This window comes from Mustela erminea, chromosome 8 (genome assembly GCF_009829155.1).
Source record: "Mustela erminea isolate mMusErm1 chromosome 8, mMusErm1.Pri, whole genome shotgun sequence".
NCBI lineage: Eukaryota > Metazoa > Chordata > Mammalia > Carnivora > Mustelidae > Mustela > Mustela erminea.
The window spans coordinates 16,750,476-16,763,370 of NC_045621.1; the positions used below are offsets into that span (position 1 = coordinate 16,750,476).

The 12,895-nt window shown below is 38.8% G+C and overlaps 1 protein-coding gene across 3 annotated transcripts in view; it reads left to right on the top strand.

Moving 5' to 3' along the window:
- PARD3B (par-3 family cell polarity regulator beta) overlaps nt 1-12,895 on the top strand; it is a 1,046,926-nt gene that overhangs the window by 957,629 nt on the left and 76,402 nt on the right. The gene's annotated exons all lie outside the window — the stretch shown is intronic.

The window sequence follows — 12,895 nt, forward strand, 5'->3', positions numbered from 1 at the left end:
TAAATCCCACTTGGTCATGGTGAATAATCCTTTTAATGTACTGTTGAATCCTATTGGCTAGTATTTTGGTGAGAATTTTCACATTTGTCTTCATCAAGGATATTGGTCTGTAGTTCTCTTTTTTAATGGGATCCTTGTCTGGTTTTGGGATCAAGGTGATTCTGGCCTCATAAAATGAGTTTGGAAGTTTTCCTTCTATTTTCTATTTTTTGGAACAGTTTCAGGAGACTGGGAATTAGTTCTTTAAACGTTTGGTAGAATTCCCCCAGGAAGCTGTCTGGCCCCAGGCTTTTGTTTGTTTGGAGATTTTTGATGACTATTTCAATCTCCTTCCTGGTTATGGGTCTGTTCAGGTTTTCTATTTCTTCCTGGTTCAGTTGTGGTAGTTTGTATGTCTCTAGAAATGCATCCATTTCTTCCAGATTGTCAAATTTGTTGGCATAGAGTTGCTCATAATATGTTCTTATAATTATTTGTATTTCTTTGGTGTTAGTTGTGATCTCTCCTCTTTCATTCGTGATTTTATTTATTTGGGTCCTTTCTCTTTTCTTTTTGATAAGTCTGGCCAGGGGGTTATCAATCTTATGAATTCTTTCAAAGAACCAACTCCTAGTTTCATTGATTTTTTTTTATTTTTTTTTATTTTTTTTGGTTTCTATTTTATTGATTTCTGCTCTGATCTTTATGATTTCTCTTCTCCTGCTGGGTTTAGGCTTTCTTTCTTGTTCTTTCTCCAGCTCCTTTAGGTGTAGGGTTAGGTTGTGTACTTGAGACCTTTCTTGTTTCTTGAGAAAGGCTTGTACTGCTATATATTTTCCTCTCAGGACTGCCTTTGCTGTGTCCCACAGATTTTGAACCATTGTGTTTTCATTATTACTTGTTTCCATGAATTTTTTCAATTCTTCTTTAATTTCCTGGTTGACCCATTCATTCTTTAAAAGGATGCTGTTTAGTCTCCATGTATTTGTGTTCTTTCCAACTTTCCTCTTGTGATTGAGTTCTAGCTTCAGAGCATTGTGGTCTGAAAATATGCAGGGAATGATCCCAATCTTTTCCCCCCTAACTTTAGCAGTTTTTGATACCGGTTGAGACCTGATTTAGGGCCCAGGATGTGATCTATTCTGGAGAATGTTCCATGTGCACTAGAGAAAAATGTGTATTCTGTTGCTTTGGGATGAAATGTTCTGAATATATCTGTGATGTCCATCTGGTCCAGTGTGTCATTTAAGGCCTTTATTTCCTTGTTGATCTTGAATTTTCTTTTTTTTTCTATTCAGTGCTTGCCTTCTTTGCTTCTAAATTGTAAATGTTCTTGACACAGAAGGATTATTAAGCCTTTACTGTCAGGTAGCAGTCAGAATTTTTTTTCTAACTTCGTCAGTAGTCTCTTAACTTTATGATACTTCAGAAAAAAAAGAAGCTTTACTTTTTGTGTAAACAAACCAGAGATTTTTGTTAGTTTTTTCAAATGGCATTTAAATGTCTATCAAGATGGTTATATGATTTTTTTTCTTTTTCTATTAATGAGATGATTTATATTAATAGGGTTTCTAATATTGAATGACCCTTGTAATTCTGAAAAAATAAATCTAACTCACAAGCTGTCTGTTTTTTCTTTGAAGATAAAGCTGGGCATGGATTACAAATATTTCATTTGTGATTTTGTACCTCTACTTGTTAGGGAAATTGATCTCTAAAGATTTTCCCCCCTAACTTTAGCAGTTTTATGTAGAAGAGTTACACAACCTTTGTAAAATAATTTGAGTAGCTTTTCATCTGTTATTACGCATTATATCAATTTCTATAGTCTAGGAATTATCTCTTCATCAGGATTTAAAACAACTCATCCATAGAACCATCTAGACTGATGCTTTTTTATGGGTAATTCTTTGACACCTTTTTCAACTTTTCCAATAGATGGAAATCTTTGGGAAAGGAGATGTTTCGTCTTTTACTGAATTTTGGAAACTTTCTGTAATTTTTTCATAACATCATTTATTTCATTGGGACTTTCAACCTGTTAGTATATTTTATGGTTTTTGCCACTTAATATATTTAATAATTTTATTTCTCTGTTCTAATATATTTATTTTTACCTCATTAACTTATTATTTCTTTTAAGAAGGAATAAAACAAACTTTTTGAATTATTTAGCTCATTTATTTCAGTTACTTTTTAATCATTTTCAATGACAGTATAATTCAGGCAATGAGTTTGGTTTTGAATTTAGTTTCGTATACTTCCAGAAATTTTAATATCTTAATGTTCTTCTTCTCCTTCTCCTCCTCCTCCTCCTCTTTCTTCTCCTTCTTCCTTCTCCTCCTCCTCTTCTCTTTCTTCTTCTTCTTCTTCTTTTTCTATGTATTTTGAAATTTAAGATTCTATTTCTTCTTTGACCAAGAATTATTTATATAGTCATTATTTTAATTTTTAAGGATTGAGGCTTTTTCTCTCTAAAATTTTATTATCAATGTAAATTTTCACATTTTATAGTCCAGGATAGTGAATTCTGCAAGTTGGGACATGTATTGAAATTGACATAGTGTATATAACTTTGTCATTTAACGTTTTAAATTAAGTAAATTAAAATTAATGATTTTTCTAAAAATGTTTATTATTGAATAAACATTTATTGAGTGCCTATTATATTCAGGCTCTGGTAAGGTGCTGAGGTTGCAGGAGAAAGCAAAATGGACAAAAATCTCTGCCTTATGGTACTTGCATTCTAGTAGACGACACACGTGTATCACAATATTTCCTTAAATTCAAGTCAGCATAGTCATTATACACGCTATAAATTTAATGACAGCTTTTCAGGAAAAGAACAAAAAGTAAACACCACCAATGTAAGCTTTTATATTAAGAGCCATCCCCATACATATGTCAGATGTTTAAGTGTGAGCAGTATGTGTCCTACCATTGGTAAAATAATCTTATTAATTATGTTGTTTCTGATACTCTATATGCTTATTTATCATTTCCTTGATCTGTCAAAGGCAGACAAACATGAGGTTAAAGTCCCCATGTGCTTTTTGTTTCTGATATTTTCAGCATCATTTTTTAGGTCTATCTCTCGGAAAAGGTTGAAACGTAATGTTTGATTCATTCTGAGGCTTTTTCTTCCAAAGCAATGTTTAGCTCATTTATATCTGTTATCATAACTGTCATCCTTATTCTTTCTGTCATTTTTATTTAGACTTTCTGTTTTATACACCTTTTTCCGTTTCCTATTTTATTCCCCATGTGCTACAGTCTCTTTGATTATTTTATTTGGTAATTTCCCTCGTATGGACTTTACAAAAACATTCTTTATCCTGTTTTCTCTATCAACATCAAAAATGAAATCATCTCTGTTGAGTTCCTTCCATGTGAAAGGAACAAAGTGACATGGTTATATGTCATCACTACCTACCCTCACACTTTAAACCTGTGCTGTTTTAGATCCAGTCTTTAAAGAAGAATGTTTCTTCTCTTTTAATATTTTTTATGTGGCATGTTTTGTATCATCCAGGGATTACATTTTGTGTCTAATGCCAGCCCCTCTTTGCTAAAACATCTCCAGCACAGAGTTCTTTATCTTGATTCATCTCACTGTTAACAGGCTTACCTTTCTGAGTAATTTCACTTCAGGAAGGACATAGAGTTCGTATATTTCTAAATCCTTGAAATCTGATAATATCCTTCATGTATAAATCTCAATACTTACAACAATGCCTGGAGCTTTGAGGTATATAATAAATATTTGTTAAATGAATGACATACCTTCTTCCCAAGGGTTTTTCCCCAGACATCCCATTGTCTTTTGGTTTTTAATATCAGGGAAGAAGAACTCTGAGGCCGACCTGATTTTTCTTCTTTGTAAGTGACCTGTTTCCCTTATCTGGATCATCTGGGATTCTCTCTGTATTCATGATATTCAAAATTTTCACCCGAATTATTCTAGCCATTGGTCTCTTTTCATTCATTTTGCCAAAAGGACTTATTGAGTCCTTTCTGTTAACAGTTTTGTGTTGATTTGTTTCTGTTTCCTTACTTGAAAGCATCAATGTTCCTTAGACAAGATGGTGGCAGTCTCCTTGGTTCTCTTGTCCTCCCAGCTAACTCTTTGTGGAGAAGTCCTCTCATAGCTCCACAACAGGCCTGGCTGATAGAAAGCGATGCCTCCCATTTAGACTTTTGGTAGCTTGAAAAGACAGGAAGGGAACCCAGATCCCATGCAACACCTGGCAGAGAACTTGGCTTCTGCTTAGTTTCTCAGTTGGTTTCTCTGAAATCATGGCCAAGGGGTGTTGCAGCGTCCTTTGCCAGCTCCCCAGCAAGACTGGTTGTGAGTGCGTACCATGTCCCCCTTTCAGCTTGGTCTGGGGCACCCTTTTGAGCAGTACCTAGTTTCGGTTCATGTTTGACCTACCGTGGGTGCTGCGGAACTTTGCAGTGGAATCTGGGAGAGCAGCGGTAAACGGCCTGGGCTCACTGACATTGTCACCGAGTCCAGAATTCAATATGCATTTTAACGCTTAGCTTCCCTTTAAGAAGGAATTTCTTCATTATGAATCATAACAAACTCTGGGACAGTTTTATTGCATCACAAAGGCCATTTTTCTAGTTGCTGCTTTCACTTACTCACACTCAGTAAAACAAGGCATATCTAGTGGGATGACTGGAAAATACGATGGCTTTTTCCCATTCTTACACTAACTCCTAATTTTGCTTTAAATGGGCCTACAAAAGTGAGACATGGTGTAAAAATTCCAAATTGGTTTCCTTGCCATTCCAAGGAAAGCCTGCAAAATGCAGCGAGAGAGCCGGCTTTCTGGTCGCCCATCAGCGTAACTTCAGTAGGGCTAAGCTGAAAGGCCCACAGAAATTCAGAGGGTCAAATTGTAGGTTTTCTTGTTTACACTGAAGATGTAAAAAATAATTATAATGTAATTCTAAGGGCTATATATACGCAGTTACCTCTGAATATATAAAAATCTTTCTGCCTCTGTCAAGCTGTATTGTTATAATTTCTTAAAATGAAAAGTAAAATTCTGTCAAGGACATAGATACACTGAGTGCATGACTTTATTAATTCCTAGTCTGAGGTCTGTAATATGGATGATAGTCTAATAACAGAATCATATTTATAGTAGAGCAGAAAATTCTCACTATGGGTTTACAACAGTGCGCATGAGTCCCAGCATTACTGAAGGCTTGTTTTTTCTCACATCAAACTGATAGTCACTCTCCATTTTGAGTGACAACTTCATCTTAATGAGAATTTCAAAAAGAATGGGGCTGACTCCCTGCCCCCAGGTCCTTGACCCCTGCAATTATGATTACTTGGGTTCCTATAGGTTTATGATCTGTGCCCATCCTGGGAAAGTGAAGGAAAATCTGTGGGATCCTTTTTCAAAAGTTTTCTTAGAATCAAACGAGTCCTATTTTGATTTTTATGATCTCCTGTCTCTCGTGGTCTGGGGCTCCACCTGCTCACGAGAGTCAGACTTCCATGGAGGCTGATACCTCCGGTACCCCTAGCACCTTAAAGAAGGAGTTCTCATTGGAATTCTCTGCCCTGGGTTTTTCACCCATTTCAATTTGATTCCAAGTGCTTGCCATCCTATCATGGACAATCTTGAACATAGATTCTGTTTCACAGTTTGGTCTAATCTCACCTTTCCTCTCAGACCCTTCTTACCTCTGTCCCACTTTGTACTCCTAACTACACTTGGGTGTTGGTTGTGGGGGTGGACTCCTATACCCTTAGGTGGCTGTCACTGGTCTTTCCCATTCAGTTCCTACCCTTCTATCTGGTGGTGACACAGCCTTGACCTCAAAGCTAGAAGTGGTGGTGGACTCAAAGTTCATTCCAATATGGCAAGGTGAAGTTCTCTAAAAAGTGCTTGACTTTGATGGCCTCCTGTCCTTAAAGGTTGGTAATTTTATGCACCCAGAAACATGCCAGTCAGAAAGCCTGCAGGATCTCACAGCCTTCAGTACCCTAAGTGAGATTCTTTTTGATAGCAAGTTCAACTTTGATGTCAAATTACCCAGCTCCTGTTTACAGCACTTATTGGCCAGCCATATTTCCATTTTTAACTAGGAAACAAACTTGACACATGCCACATCCCATATTACTACCTTTTTAATTCTTGTAAGGAAAATCCTGCAAGATGCTCAACTGGACGACATGGAAAAGTTTTAAATTTACAAGATTATTACTGAACTTCTACTTACTGCTTTATCCTTAATGATTATTGTAGTTTTGTCTAGTTTAAAACTCCAGAGGTATACAACACCTAAAGGGCAACATTGCTGCCTTTATTCACTACTGTTGAGAGATAGCTTCTGGGTGTAGTATGGACTGAGGGAGACCGATCTTCAAGTAATTGTAAATGTTTCTTGTACTCATATGTCTACATCCCTTTCCAGGAAAATTCCAGTCAGGGACACATGTGGCCACTGAGGATCTATTTGGCTTTCAAGATGGTCGAGAAGTCAAATGAGAGATATGTAGCTACACATAAGACAGCACAAGTGTAGAACCATCATCAGACATGCAAATATCACTACAATGAAAGTTACCTTGAACAAATCAGCTCCCAGGATGGCATTCATTTCTTATTGATAAATATGCTTGATACTAAGATAATGGAGCAGATAATTAAACCATCTATCTGGAAACATAAACACACACATACACTCACACACACACACACATTGCAGAGAGACAAGGAGCATTGGTTAGCACGGATTCTATCAGTACATCCTACCATCTTTTTCTAGAAGACTATCTGGCCTCCAAAAGGAAAAAGATAGGAAAACATTTTGACTACAGTAAGGCTTTTGATTCTGTAGCATTTGACCAAAGTCAGGAAAGGACAAAAGAGCCTAGCTCTTACTTCTTTTATATGGGTGGACAATGGTTTGGGGATACTGATAAAACAAGTCATTAATGTTTCAGTTTTGATTGGTGATAGTGACCAAACTGTGGTAATAACTGATTACGGAAGTTAAATATAGGGCTACTCACTTCTCTTCTGCCATAGAAAACCTTATGGCGATCAGCCCTGAGACACCCCCCCACCCCCGCTGCTTCTGCTTCAGTGTGGAAGGGCAGGTGCATACCCTTTATCACAATCTGTTGCAACCTCCCCCTCTACGTGATTCTTGCCACTTCTGGCATCCCATTTATGCTGTTCTTGTGGAGAAATGCTTGATAAATATAGTAGATGACCGTGCCTCCATTTGCCCATTTGATAAATACTTGTTGAATTGTGCACCCTGTCTCTGGGTCTCTCTGGGGAAAAGGAGGAGGATCAAGACACTTCTGTACGCATCTTAGGAGTAACACACAAGTTTCCCTGGAGGTGAAGTCTACGGTCGTCTACTCTATCTAGAGCATAGGCTTCGTCTCACTACCTTTCTCAAGTTGTTGATGACTGCATGATACGGTCAGAGATGGATTGGTGGCTTTCGAGGAGAAATTCCTCACGGTCCACAGCGCACAGAGATTCTTACTCAGACAGAGTTCCTCATAAATATCCATCTATGATCATCAATAAGTGGTCTACATGAGTGATCCCGATGGGTAACCCCCAGGATTATGCCATGTGTTAGTGTATACCCACACTCTGTGTATCTACACCATCACAATAATCTCCTTTGCATGGTCTTCTCCAAGCTGCTCCAACCACATCACCCTTTTTCTGTCGGGGCTTCCCTGCCACTCCTTTTCTGCCACCAGGAAGTAAAACAGTCACATCCTGCTGGTGCCATCACACAACTTAGTTGAGAGCTTCTGCATGTTTCATGTCTACAATGTGCCCAGTCTGAGCACTTTGATGCCCTTAGACAAATGTTTGCCAAATTGAAATCTTGATGGCCCAAATGGGTAAACTAAGGCATGGTCGTCTAGTAATCTCATCTCCAGCCTCTTCTCTCTGTGTCAGAGCTGACACAATTTAAATATTCAACACATTAACATAATGAGGAATGCCAGCTAGTGGGTTACTGTCACATTTTCTTTTGCAACAAAAATGAATTTGGTTAGTGTCTTTTACAATGGTCCAAGTAGCTACCTGACATGCAGGCAATTACACCTATAAGTTGAGCACCTCGTTCAAGTCTTTTTATAGATTAAATCAATGTATGTCCACGGATTTAAAAATAATAGATCTGGATGTGATGGCATGACCCCACTTGAGTATTCAAAAAAATTAACTTCCAACATATTTTAATGCAAATGTTACCTCTGTAAGTGGATGACCTGAAAAGAAAGTGTTTCCATAGTAACCTAAGGGAACACATAACCTGTTTATGATAACTTCTGCTTGAAGAGAGTCAGGCATGGATAGGGGATATGCTTTGATGTCTGCTGAAAAAAAAAAAAATCACTGACAGCATTGTGTGAGTGAATGGTTGGAAGACTTCACTTTATTTGTAGTTAATTTAGAATAAACTTTCATAATGAACTGCTGAAATACACACTTGAAACAACTAGCTGATCTGTCAGGATATTTTTTTAAATGTAATTTGTCATAAGTGACAACCGAGGCATCAGTTTAACAGAAACAGATTAGGGATGAGTTCTTACTATAGGTCTTTCCCATTTTGTGCATTTCTTTTTATCTCTACTCCATGTTCTTCCCTAGGAATCACTGAGGCCTTTCAACCCCTTAGATTTCTCTTCTTTTTCTTCTCATTCTTTACGTCAGAACATGTCATGTAGAAGCTGCCCTCCTGGAATTGAGAGTCTATATTGTGCAGATATCACCAACAAGGAATATACTGATTATCCTTCATTTTCTCTACTGACGTGGCTAGTTGAGTTGGTGGCTTTTTAGAGGTGCCATTAGCTAGAAATGAGTTTGATATTCACAGGCCCTTTCTGGTTATTTTCCCTTCTTTCAGATGTAACATCTAGTTCAAGAAAACCTTGTCTACAAGATTCTTTCCTTTCTTTATTACTTTTTTTTTCTTTAAGGATCATTAGCGTAGGGAACAGATGCATACAGTTTTAAGGAGTATTTCTTTGAAGCAACATCTTCGAGTCAGCTCACTGACAGGTCCATGCCCATGGGCTCTGGTGTGGACTTGAGGCTGAGGCACTGGCTACAATTACCCATCTGGTATCCATCTGGTAGCATGAGTGAAAGATAATACCAGATCACAGAGAAACTCTACCAACTGCCAACTTGGTATAAGCAGGCAAAGAAGGTGCCACCCAACAGGGCCGTGAAGACTAAGAAATGTTGTCCGTAGGGTATGCACATTTCCAGCACAAGATGCAAGAGAATGGCATGCGAGAGCATATGGAAAGAGATTACTGTACAATCTAACCTTACAGCTGCAACTTGTTAAATATTAAACTGAATTCTCGGCCACATTTAAGTTGCTAGTAGAGTCTGGGAGAAAAGATGTGCTTGAGATGTGTATTTTGTTACTCACACCCACCCACAAGAGGGATAACAAGATTTGAGGACTTTGGGACAAGGAGCAGGCACCAGCATCCCAAAGGCATTGATTTCATTCATGTGTAATGCCGCTTTGCAGTAGGCTGTTCGGTTGTCGCAAAAATAAGGATTTTGTGGTTGCTATAAAATGGTTTAGACAAAAAATAAAAAATAATAATAATAAATAAAATGGTTTAGACATTTTTATCAATTTATTAGTTTCTCCTTGTTCTTATATCTCCCTTTTCTGCTTTGTCTGCTTCCTTCTGGAATGCAGCGTGCTCTGGTTAGTGCCATGGCTAAGGATGGAGCTTCTGTTGATACAACCATCAAGAGATTTGCTGTCTTCATAGAGCAGCTTCCCCTCTGAGGGGATTCCAAATGGAAGCACTGATCTGAGATGACAAGGGCATGCTTGCCTCTGAGGCTGCCGATCTGCGGGAGCCTTTCCGGGTTTTTTTTTTCCTCCACTTGCTCTGTAGTCTCGGTGCCTAGCTTGTGTCTGCATTTGGGCATGCTAGAGATGACCAAATAACACAAGATACTAGAGTGAGAATAAGGCAGCTTTGTGATCACCTAAGCAACAACGTGGTCTTGGGGGTCTTTTTTTGCCCATTCAGTGGGGTGGGTTGTCTTCATGGTAATATCATATATATATTTGATACTTTATATACACCATGTATTTTGAAAGCCATTTTCATGCTCATTTCATCTAAGCACTTCAATGAAGACAGGAACCCATTTTACAGATGAGAAAACTGAGGCTCAGAAAAGTTACATGATTGCTGACAATCATATCATTAGCTTGAACCCAGGTCATCTGACCCAAAGTTTGAAAGTGTCTCACCAGATTTAGGTAGGGGGTTTTTTGTTTGTTTGTTTTTGTTCTAATCTCTGAACTTCTCTTTCCTCGTTACAAAGGGTGATGTTTAACTCCTTAAGAACTATTGGAGTTTCCCAAAGAATGAGAGCTAGAGTCAAGATAGGGATTCATGGTGGCTCCAAAAGTCCCTGTCCCCTGGGTGGCTAGAGGGATGAGAGCTGAATTGACTTCCTTTCTTCCATAATCGCCAACAAGGTGTTTCCTGTACTTCTACTGAGAGACAGAGCAAAGAAAAAGGTCTTCTCAGTTGGCCACACAGAGACCCATCCTGGATAAAGTCGGGGAGAAAGAAAGGCTGTAAGTCAGAGGCATGAGTCACCTGGAAAAGGACCATAAAGTCATTACAGAGTGCAGGATCACTAGCAAAGTGCCAGGATGGGGGTGGGTGAAGGATGAGATGTCAAAGTAGAAGGGTTAATGATCCAAAGGTGAGATTTCAATATTGATGTTGACCATGGCCAGCGAAAAAGAATTTACGGAAAAGCCAAGATGAACTTAAACCTGATTCCGTGTGAAAGATTGCATAAATCACGTATTCGGCGCAAGAAGACATAATACTGTAAATTCTCTTCCTTTTCTTCTTCCAACTTAGGGGACTCGAGTTCTTTTGCCATAATTTATACTAATTAGTCTTCCCACTTAAATCGAGAGGGGAACTGTGAATGTAGCCGTCCCTTGTCTGCCCCTCATTAGAGACAATTAAGAGAGGAACAAAAACACATCACAGAAAGGACGAGAAAAGCCACCCAGGGAGAGACACATGAGGCAGGAAATGATGGTATTGAACTGGACAAAGGGAAACTGAGAGCCTTCAAGATCCATCGCTCGTCCGGCTAAGGTCTGAACAGGGTCCAAAAGAGCACCGCCTGGTCATACCAGCCTCCCCTGTGGTAGTCTCATCTTTGTTTTTCCTATCTCCTGTCATATTGCATTTATTAAGAAGTGTTCTCGCTCTCTAAATCCAATTCATTAGTTTCCCTCCATGGATAAGAGGTATGGCATTACTGATGAGAGAAAAATAAGTCCTAAGCTAATCAGCCTTGGTAAATTCCGGTCTTGCACATTATCGTCATGGAAGCTTTCTCCCAGAATTCAGACAGGACACAAAGACACGGGAGAGGGACCGGGTATGAGATGTCCTCACACCGCTCTCGGAATCCCTGCTGTTTACATCACTTTATCCTTTCCCAAAGGGGGAAGCAGGGGAGATCAGGGAGCATTTAATTGCCTTATAAACTGATTGACAAATCGGTGATCTGATGCATATGGATGATCTTTTTAGTGAAATGGCTCAGAAGCTGCTAACAGAGATCATCATCAGGAGCCATGATTTGCACACCCTCCACGGGGTTATTACGGAGAAGCGGAAGGATGGGTTGATTATTATCTTTCCTTCTTTCTGTTTTTTTTTTTTTTTTCTTGAATGTTTTCTCCGCCTCCAGGGAAATGCATTCTAGCAGCGTGAGCACCACTATTAATCAACACTTGTAGCAATAATCAGTGAGTGAAAAATGGTGACCAGAATCTGTGAATGCACTGGCATAACTGTCTCCTGCGTTTTCCTTTGTGATCATGCCTTGGCATTCTAACATGGATAATTTATACAAAATTAATGTTGGCACCTTCTGAGGTGCAAAGATTTATAGACGCAGTGCTTACTTCTTCATCCATTAAAAAAGAAAGAGAAATCATTTCTGGTCATGATGAATAATATTTTAGAGCCTTTAAAAATATACTTGCTATCTTCGTGTTGCTTTGTGCTGTGTTAAGTCAGCGAGTCCCTTCGCTTTGGAGCATGGGTGTTGTGAAAGGCAAACTGTTGTTCTAGCTTCCAGTTTTTCCAGAACTTTCACCAGGAGGGGGTGTGGGAAATAAGCAAGAATTCAGAAATACCCGGGATCCTTCTGAGAGCTGTCTGGTGTTACTGAAAATGCAGGGAGAAGGGAAAAAAAAAAAAAAAGGCTGAGTTTCTGGAGTGGCAAAATGCTGTTGCTAGCCACACCGGAAAGTGATTGTGGCAATAAAGTGAGTTAGGGCTGGTGAGGACACTTTACTTGAGGGAGGCAATTTTCAAGTTCAGTTGCCACTTTCATTGGAAAGCTACCTTTCCATTCTTACTGTCCTTTGATCAGTAGGATAAATTCTGACGTGTCAACGCTTTGAGACTTTCTCTGAAATCTCACTTACTTGGGATTGGCTTGCCGGGAGCCTAAAGAAGATCACAGAGGCTCAGGACCACATCTTAGAGAGTGATTGATAGACCAAGACTCATAGGAGCGTATGACACCAGCCCCTTGTCTGAGGATCGCTCCTGTCATTAAAATCAATGCAACTTAATTAAAGCAAATTACAGATAGATACATCTATAAATAAGATATTAAAGTGTGCTGCTGAATATGATAATTGCTGCATATTTAGCAATCAGTGTGTGTGTTCTGCTTTTGCCAGGAGGAATTCCTTTCAGTGGAATCAATGGAGCTTTATTAAAAACCATCCAAATTAGAGAGAGAAATGATGAGTGTTATAATAACACAAAATCACTGTTTCAACTTTCACTGCAAAGAAAGGAAAG